This window comes from Octopus bimaculoides, chromosome 12 (assembly GCF_046866305.1).
Source record: "Octopus bimaculoides isolate indiv1 chromosome 12, ASM4686630v1, whole genome shotgun sequence".
Classification (NCBI taxonomy): domain Eukaryota; kingdom Metazoa; phylum Mollusca; class Cephalopoda; order Octopoda; family Octopodidae; genus Octopus; species Octopus bimaculoides.
In genome coordinates this window covers 518974-529894 of record NC_142939.1, presented here as the reverse complement: position 1 = coordinate 529894, position 10921 = coordinate 518974, and positions in this window count along the sequence as shown.

Genomic DNA, 10921 nt, shown 5'->3' with positions numbered 1-10921 from the left:
GTTTGGCCGTACGGCTTTTGAATGTTGTTTTCACTGTCCATTTTTTCCTGTCTTGGTTTGTGTTTGCCACCTTGGAATCCTCTGTGTAGTTGGTTGATCCACTACTCAGGAAGAGACTATTCTAGAGTACGTCCTGTCTGGTCTTCGAAACGTCTGGATAGAATAGAGACAGCTGATGAAGGGATATTCCAAGGGGCTTTCCGTTTTCCTATGTGTTCGTTCCGTTGTCTGTAGTTTATTGTTCTAACGTCCTGTACCCTGATATGCATGTATATACACATGTAGATGTAAGTATGTACATATATGTGTGTATACATGTATATATATTCTTTGTATTATATATATATATATATATATATATATGCACATATTTTGTGTATTTCATTGGTCTTGATGGTAATTATCATGCATTAGATGCCATTTAGGTCGGAACTTGTGAATTCAAAGTGAAATATATTACGATCGGCTTTGAGAGTAAGACTTTGCATAATAAATATTTTGTATTCTGCTGACATTGTATAAATGTTAAACTTGGTGAGGGTGATAGCTGTATATTTTCAATAAGTCAACTATGATAATTTATGTGGTATTTCAAGCAGGTTTGAGAAAATGCATATCAAATAAAATCTTAATGCTAATTAAGGCCAATTGTATAGCAAATGGCAGTAAAGAATGTTATTATAACTCAAAGTAGGAGACAAAACATAAGAAAGAAACGACACCTCGTTATTTAAACGCATTGAATATGTTTTGGGGGGTTTTTTGTTGTTGTTTTTTTTACATTACTTTGAGTAAATCAGTTGATTTTATTACGCTATTCAGAGAAAATGAGAAATACTTGCCTGGTATTTAACTGATTGTAATATTTCTTCTTTATAATGAACACTTGTACATAGTTGAAGGAAATCTTTATTTAAAAGCCAATGTATAGTGGGTTGTAGGGTAAGACTTCTTTGTTATGAAAACAAGAGAATAGGCTTTAAAGTTTTATAAATGCAAATTAACTTAAATTGTTGAGACGGATCTAAGAATCATATAAGGACATTCTGCTGATTAAAATAATTTTGTACTTATACTGAAATAGTTAATAGAAAGATAAAGGCTTTACATCAGTTAAGAGCTTCTACACGAGAGATTATAGATTGGTTTTTGAGGGACCCTTTAAAACAGACATGAGAAGTGCAAGCCCATGCGTTGCCGGGGTGGGGGCGTCAGATTCTGCTGAAGCACCATCATATTACGTATGCATATGTAATGTACATAAGCATTTAAATGCACGTTAAACAGTTGACGAATTCATTTCAATAACTGAGAACTTCTTCGATCTAAACCATCGATACACCAAGCAAACTGTGCGTACTAAGAACTAATTCATACAAATAACTTGAGTTAATTCGAACATTGAGTATGTGTTGTTGTTGTTGCTGTTGCTGTTTAGTTCGGGGTCAACGCTCATCAAACGTGCACACTTGTCATCAAAGCATTCCGGCCATTCTGTTATTGATATACAATTCAATTTATCTCAAACTGTATGCGTGAATTCCTTCTGTTTTTTTGTTTTGTTTTGTTTTTTTTTTAAGATAAATACCATTGTTCTCATTGCAGACTCTTATCAGTTTTCTCAGATTCCAGACTTTAAACTATCCTGTTTCCTGAAGAAGTAAAGTATTTCTGAGAGTATGGGTTTATCCTACTTTGTTTCATTTGGCTCATAGAATATTGGCCAACCAGAGGTCAGAGTAAAATGTGCTTACTCAAGGTGCAATCAAGATTGAATACGGAACCTTATAGCTACGAAATATGTTCTTAAAATTGTAGTGCCACTCGAAAGCAAATTCAAAAGCTTGCTCTCGTTGAGAGCCATCTAACTCCAAGTCGACAATGCAGAATTTGAGCAAACCAAACATTGCAAGACAGCCGTGCACCATCTTTTTTCAGACTAATCAGTAACTAACGCCTGAACCACGCTGATACACGTCAAGGAAACGAATAAACAAAGAAATGTTAAGACACGCTAATGCCATCTTTCGAATCAATTAGTTATTCGCATCGATGTTATTTACATCATTCGTTGCCGGTGACACAGACTAAACAAACAGATGAAAAACTGACAAGAATTGCTAGATCATAAGAAGCAGAACATTGACTTATTCAAGATGCTCCAGCAGTCATCGATGACCTTAATTGTCTCAGTACACACAGCAGCGATAGACAGCAAACCAGATATGAAATTTTTTACGTAGTAGCAAAACGCAACCAAACAGTTGACATAGACAACAAAGCAGCTATGGAATCATTAAGTCAGATACAGTTTGTTTGGTTATTCAGCTAACCTCACACAGAACACATTATTGATTGATTTTAACCTCATCGATGAAGAGAGGCAAGTTGGAAGGCATCGACTAAACACCTCAGGGAGTGAAACCAAAAACCAAGAGTAGTCCATCTCTCTATCTTTTCTCTCCCTTCACTTTCCTAAACACTGCGTTGAGAGTAGTCATTTGATCTGCAAAGAATAGCTGCCAAATTCCTTAGATTCTTTAACAACTTTAAAAGAACTCATTTGTAATGAAGCATTGTCACCAATGGAACCTTTTTGAGCACAGGCTCCATGTCAAGCACGTTCGCATGGGAGTAAACATTAACAAGTGATTAAATGAGGTGTCATTACTTAGCTTGCAACTGTAACCTCAATTCTGAACAATCGTTCTGTTCCTGTGCCCCTAATACCAATGAAAGAGATCAGCTCCTTGTTTGGCTCCTTGTTTGACCAATCCTTACATCTTTGCCAAAATTTTATTTTATAATTTTATGTGAATTGTTCTTAGTTTGTCATTTACTGAAACCTTGTAGAAATGTTAAATCATGAAGAATGTTTATGTTGCAAAGAGAAAGTGTCGCCTTGGTTTTTCGTTTAATATGCATTGGCGAGAAATAACTCTATCGTGATATAATACATCCTCTTCAGTTGCCAATTTTGTTCCTGCTGGGATGCATTATAAATAAAAATTAAGATATTGTTTTCTAAAGAATTTCGTCTTTAGTATGTTTTTAATGCAGAGATAAAACTGTTGTTTGCTTAGAGTTAGTTCCTCACAGTTTGGAAAGGATTCAAAAACTTTCTAATTAGTATATGAATCATGTCGTATTAGTTGGCTCGAATTGGTATGCAAATGCGTTCATGAGCGGAAATGACCTGCATTCGATTAATAGACCCAGAAGACTTTGTAATTTTTCAGTCGACTCAATTCGACAAGGCTTCATTTTCGGAAGTCTTTCGAAAGAAGAGTTATTATTAATGCAGTCAGCGAAGCACTGCTAACTACGGAATATAAATATGCTGGATACCTTTGGGAAATAGTTCTGTACTTATCACAGTAAAAGCAACACATATTTGCAATCAAATTCAAGTTAATAATAAGAAAACAGAAAAATGCCAAACTTTATCTCGGTTCTCCCAGACAGTTGTTTGTCTATTCCACTCGCCAGCTCCTTCTAGTTTTCTCCACCGCACCCCCATCTAACCATCGCATTCCTATCTCTCTCTTTACTTCGCGTTCCCTTTCCCTCGTTGGTTATCTTTTTCCTTCCCCTTTCTCACCCCCTCTCTCTCTCTCTTTCTCTGTTTCTTCTTTTCGATTTCTATTCTAAAGACACGTATTATACTTTATATATCCCAGAGAGGTGGGAAGTAATCAGAAGCTGAATGCGAGATGTTTTGTTTGTCGCCTATTCAGGTATCTAGCGAACAAATCCGGTAACTTTGTCTGTTTATACATGTAATAAATTAGCCAATGAAAAACCACTTAATTTTATATTTGTTCTATTGTCAAGTCTACGTGTGTAATACTAGTTGATTTCGATTGTCTCAGTCAGCTTTGTAAAGATCGCATTCTTCAGCAGTGAATTGTTAAGAGGATAAGTCATTTGGAAAGGAATCACAACTCTCAAGATTTTGAACACTGATATTTTCTTGAAATTGATGTTTTCGATATAAACACAAAGCCAACTTGAGAAAAGCCAATGAAAGTCGATTAGATTATATTCGTACATCGCTGTTTTTTATATATATGCGTGTGTGTGTGTGTGTGTGTGTGTGTGTGTATGTATATATATATATATATGCGTGTGAATATATATATATATACATACATACATATATATGCATGTATATACATATACATGCATATATATATACATACATCCATATATACATACATATGTGTGTATATATATATATATATATATATATTATCAAAACTGGTTGTATGAACTGTAAAATGAACACCAGTGATATTTCAACATGAGGATATAGGGGAAAAAATGAGTTTAGTATTCTCTTCCTTTTGCTTCAATGCCATCAAAGTATATTGATTATTTTCAAAAGTATTTTTTAAAATTATTTCAAAACCATTCAAATGTCGATAAAAGCAGTATGGTTAAAAAGTTTTGTATGGTTGGGAAATTAGCTTTGCAACGCCGTGGTTCTAATTACAATCTCACTGGGAAACATCTGAGGAAGGAGTTTTCTGTTGAAACCTCAGGAGTAATTTTTTACTATTACACTTGTCTCTCTTTAAAGAGGGACGACGCATTGAAGTAGTACAAATCAAACCTCGTATTTCTTTTTTTTTTTTAAGCTTGGCATTTATACTATCATTATCTTTTGCCGAATCGCTAAGTTACGAGGACGTAAGCAAACTAGCACCGGTTGTCAAGCGATAGAGCGAATGCCAAAGAGACACAAACACACCTTGCTTGAACAAAAATCAATGCTTGACCAAACAATAGCTTAAATTGAAAAGATAATTACAAAGTGTAACAAAATTTTTATCTTTTCTTTTTTGTCTTTGGTCAGTAAGTGTTATTTCCTATTTGCTTCTTCTGTCTAGAAATCAAAGGAAACAAACACTATTCCCTTCAAACTTTGCTTTTGTGACCTGGACAGCAATGTTTTAAAACTGAGCGATTTTCCATTACACTTCAGATAGATTCAGTACTGAGTCACTGAAGCAGAAATATCTTTATAGCAAATATTATGTTCAATACCACAGACTTGCTTATCAGTTGCTTGACCGTAACCACTTGAGAATGTCCCTTAGCGGCTGACAATAAGTGCATCTCTGATCGTGAGCAAGAGTAGTGGTGGGGGAGCATTATAGCCATGTGTTGAGCGGGACTGTTTGAGGTTTGAATAAATGTAACAAAAGCAAAATTTGGAGGAATTTTAGCCATTCTTCATACTTTCTAAGGGTAAACAGATAAGAAATAACAGTTGCTACCCAAGGACAAAAATCGTGCTACAGAGTTTTATCAAACGCAACGTTGATGAATTAATTTCAGCGTTTCGGTATACTCCCTATTTCAATTTTGCTTTTAAGTAGATATATAAGAAAATTCTTGTTGTACAGCATATTTTATTAGCATTTCATTATTATCTTTAATATCGTTATTAATATTTCCTTTTTCACACTTCTGCAATCCACTGAACTACTGCTTATCTTTCGTTAGAGAAGCGTTAAGCTTTTATAATACCAGCTTAGGTTTTCAAATACATTGCCATACATTACATGCAGATATACAAGAAAGACTTAGCTTGCTAAATAAAACCGCCAAACATGAATAAAAATACTTAGAAAACTAAGCTTTCAAAACAATGAAATAAAAACAAATTATTCACAGCATTCACAGGCAACAAACACCGTCAAACAAAATAGTCCACCAATCTGTGAATAATTTTATGAGGACGGCGAGTTACCAGAATCGTTAGCATGCCGAGCAAAATATTTAGCAGCATTTCGTCTGACTTTACGTTTCTGAGTTCGAATTCCGCCGAGGTCGACTTTTACTTTCATGCTTTCGGGATCGATAAAATAAGTACCAATTGAGCACTGGGGTCGATGTAATTGATTTACTCCTTCCCCTGAAATTGCTGGCCTTGTGTCAAAATATGAAGCTGATATTTAATTAAATTCATTCGGTTTATTCAAGAGAGATGGCTATATATATATATATATATATATATATATATATATCCGTAATCAACTATATATATAGTAATTGACTATATAAATACAAGGTGAAAATTAATGAGACTCCAATCATACATCGCTTAGATAATTGTTTCAAATTTTAGCACAACGCCAGCAATTTTCATTAGAGGAAGCTTATCGATTACTTTGACATCAATGCTTAGCTAGTACTTTACTTTATCGATCACGAGAAGTTGAAAGGCAAAGTTGACCACGACGGTATTTCAATTCAGAATGTGAAGCACCGGAAGAAATGTCACTTAGCATATTGTCCGACGTATTTACGATTCTGCTAGCTCACCGCCTTACACCGTTTAACTAAGCCTTTCTACTACAGGCACATACGGACACTGTAAATTATGAATACTGATTTTTGGATACAAGACACAATTTCTTCCTCGCGGAAACTCGGATTAATTTTTATGATTCTAAAACTACACTTTCTTCTTACACAGATGAGCGCTCCTCGGTGCTTTAGATCAAAGTATTACACAATTGAAAAGCTATCATGACGATACATACAAGTTTGTGATTGCGTGTATGTGTGTGTGTATGTGTGTCTGTGTGTGTTTGCGTGTGTGCACATACATACATACATACATATATATATATATATTTATATCAATGTTTACGCAAGATTTAATTTACCTTTGATTAGGCATTCAAATAAGAAGGTATGAATGACTAAGTGACTTTTCGAACAGGGGTTTACCAACATTTTCTGTCCTGCTATAGCACGGTGCAGTGCCAGACGTATTTTCCACAAAGCATTGTTCCTTTTAGAAATGCACTGAACCCTCTGAATTGAAATGGAATTTCTGATAATGCTGAAGTAGGATTTATCGCTGAGAATACAATGCCTCAAGCCATATTATCTGAGAAGAATTTTCATACAACTTATAAGGACTGAAATGATAATCCCGCATTTAGAGACTCTGGAGGAAATTTAACATAACGGATGCTGTGGATAACATAGCTGAGTCATAAGATAAAGCGAAATGCTCATCTTTGAATTGTGCTCAGAAAAATATATGACCAGACTCTACTCGTGGCTTTACAGGTTTTTCACCAACAGAAAATCTCCATCAGATTCAGAAAGATGTGGTAACGCTTGCAAATGATATAGTATTAGGAGAACTCGTAGATGATGTGGCTTGAACTGCTAGTGTCCCAGAGGGAAAGTTATCTGACAAGCAACTGATGTTGTTGGAACTGCAAGCTGAGACTGCAGATGAGAATAAGGAAATTCCACCTACTCTACTTAAATTGCCTGCAAAAGTCAACAAGTCTTTTCATGTGTTTCTTTTTTTTTTTTTTGGTTTGTTTTTTTTAGAGGGGGGGTGCATTTTTTCCTTATAACAACCCTAATTATGAGCGTTACATTTTATATAACAAGAAATATCTAGAATTAGCTCAGTTCCTGCACTGAACTATACAAACAGATGATGCCCCATAAACATCAAACAATTTTGGTTAAGCTGATGTTGATGATGAGGAATTATAACATTAAAAAATCGCATCTCACATCCTCTAAATAACTCACATTCCACCACTACCATCCCTCACACAGTAGTCAACATCTTTTGTGGTGAAAACGTACGCTATTACAATAATACGGGTTTTATTTATTCCCTAACACTTTTCTCTTCAGATGTTTTCATGTTTACGTATTGTATGTTGTATGTTTAGAATTATTTCCGTGAATAAAAGTGGTCGTGTGGCTTGTTTGTATGTTTTTTTTTGTTTTTGTTTTTTTTTGCTTTTGCATTTTTGTTTGTTTCTTTGTTTTTGTTTTCCTTTATTTGCGAAAAAAATTGTCTGAACGTATTATTTCTTTATAACATGAAAATCAATGGCAAAATTAATTTCACGTTACAATATTTCGCGTTACGATAAGGTGGTCAGGAATGCTTTGTTTCCATAATGCAGTAGATTTTTCTATGTGTGTGTCTATGTATGTGTGTGAGTATGTGCGTATGTGTGTCTGCGAGCATATATATATGTATATATGCATATATGCATATATGCATATATGTACATATTTATATACATTCATATATATATATATATATATATATTTCGTATGTGTATTTCGTGTGCAAGATTCTTGATGTGGATACGTGTGTTGAAAGAAATACAATTAAACCTTGGGAGAGGCATTATGCCGGTAATAAACACACGCACTGGTTCAGTCCTTTATTAATTTATATAGTTTTTTGTTAAATTATTTCATTGCACTCTTGCAATCTCTTCAGTAACTTGTCTCTCCACTTCCATTTATTTTGAATATATGATCTGGCGTTGTTTTGGCGTTGTTTCGAAACTGTTTGGTATGAGCATGTGAGTGTGTGCAAGCTCGTATGCGTGCACACATACGAGCTTGCACACACTCACATGCTCATACCAAACAGTTTCGAAACAACGCCAAAACAACGCCAGATCATATATTCAAAATAAATGGAAGTGGAGAGACAAGTTACTGAAGAGATTGCAAGAGTGCAATGAAATAATTTAACAAAAAACTATATAAATTAATAAAGGACTGAACCAGTGCGTGTGTTTATTACCGGCATAATGCCTCTCCCAAGGTTTAATTGTATATATATATATATATATATATATATATATATATATATATATATATATATATATATATATATATATATATGTATGTATATACATATATATATATGCATATATACATATATATATGTGCATATATATATATATATATATATATATATATATATATATATATATATATATATATATATATATATATATATATATATATATATATATGCATGCGCGTGTGGAGGATGTGTACGTGTATATATAGCCATGTTGTCTCCTAAATAAGGCAGTATTTAAACATGAGAATATCTCTCTCGTATAGATATGTTTTATGAGATGTATGGAACATATAAGCGTGTTTATGAGTGGGAGCGCGTCTGTGTGTGCGGTGTGTCTATCTTATCTCTATCTAATTTTTCTTTGTATGCACACACACATACACACACATATAAACACAAATATATATATACATATATATATATATATATATATATATATATATATATATATATATATATATATATATATATATATATATATACATACATGTGTGCGTGTGCGTGTGTGTGTGTGTGTGTGTGTGTAATACAAATATATATTTTATGCACATACATCACTGTTGTTTTTGGTGGGTCGGTTTATGTACAACAAGTATATACATGCATACATATACGTACCTAGAAAGCTGTCTATGTAAACACACACATATTTATATACTTACAAATATCTATATGTGTATATGCATATATATGATTGTGAATGCATGTATAGATGGATGTATGCAGATAGATAGATAGATAGATAGACGGACAGACAGACAGATATACTACATGACCCCCAATACCTCAAAAATACGATATATATATATATATATATATATATACATATATATATGCAAACATATATACATATATACATATATATATATATATATATATATATATATATATATATATATACTTATATATATTTATACATATATATATATATATACATATATATATATATATATGCATACATATATACACATATATATATATCCATATATACATACAAGCATACATATATATATATATATATTTATATATATATATATATATATATATATATATATATATATATATATATATATATATATATATATATATATATATATATATATATATATATATATATATATAGGATGTTTATGTATGCGTGTGTAATTTGTTGAAAATTCCTAATGTACTTGTCAAGTTAAAAACCTTTCTCTGTTCCTAAGACAGCAATCAATAAATAAATAAATGGATAAATACATAGATAAATAAATAAATAAAACATTTCAACATTTTCATTCGCAGCAGTAATAACTTTTTTTACTTTCCACATTTCACAACACCAATCACAATATGAAGAACAACACCAAGGACAAGTTATATGTTCACTTTCTTTTCCAGTTGTGTATATTAGAGAAAATGTAAAACAAATACTAACCTTTTCTTTTGGATACAATAAATCACAAGACAAGGCGTGGGCCGCAGTTTACAGCTGCTGCCGTGGTGGTCGTGGACACTGGTTATTCGTAAAATTGCACTACAAAGACTCTCGCATTGTGATGCATATCGAGTGGCTGGCAAGCGCTAAAAAGCGCACGAAAAGCAAGAAAATACCTGCTAAACGAAACCAACGTAATGCCACGATATTTTGCAATGCTTAGGAATTTACTTTCAAGAAAGCCTTTTTCATTTGTAAATCTATCTCGTGAAGTGACCTTGTGGATATTCTGTAAACATAGTTGTTGGAATGTGACTATCTTACAGGCAATTTTTGCTATCATTTTCTCTGTTTCTCTTCCATAAAGACCTTTCCCCTTCATTATTAATGCTTGTTGTTTCCCAAATTTGGCACATACGCTGAAACATTGCTCTTGCCTTATCAATACTGTTGCCTGCATCATTTTCTATGCGTCCATCGCTACTGATCACACTGACCAAAGATCAGAAGTTATTTACATCTTTTACAACTTCTGGTAGTTCGGGTTGTAATATTAATCTGCAAACATTATTTGCATCATTTACATTATCTACATTTGACGGATATTTCTCCTCATCTTGTTTGTTGTTAACACAACGTTTCGGTCCACACTTTTACATTAGAGCCCCTACATATACGTAGCTCGTTGTCCCAAATTAGAATTTCACCAGTTTAGCAGTTGATAGATAAATATATTGGTTGTAGACACATTGCAATTCCGCCAACACGATACGAACTGTTGATCTATCCTGTTGTTCTTCAGGATTATCAACTTGATCATCCAGCTTCTCCCAGATACCTTT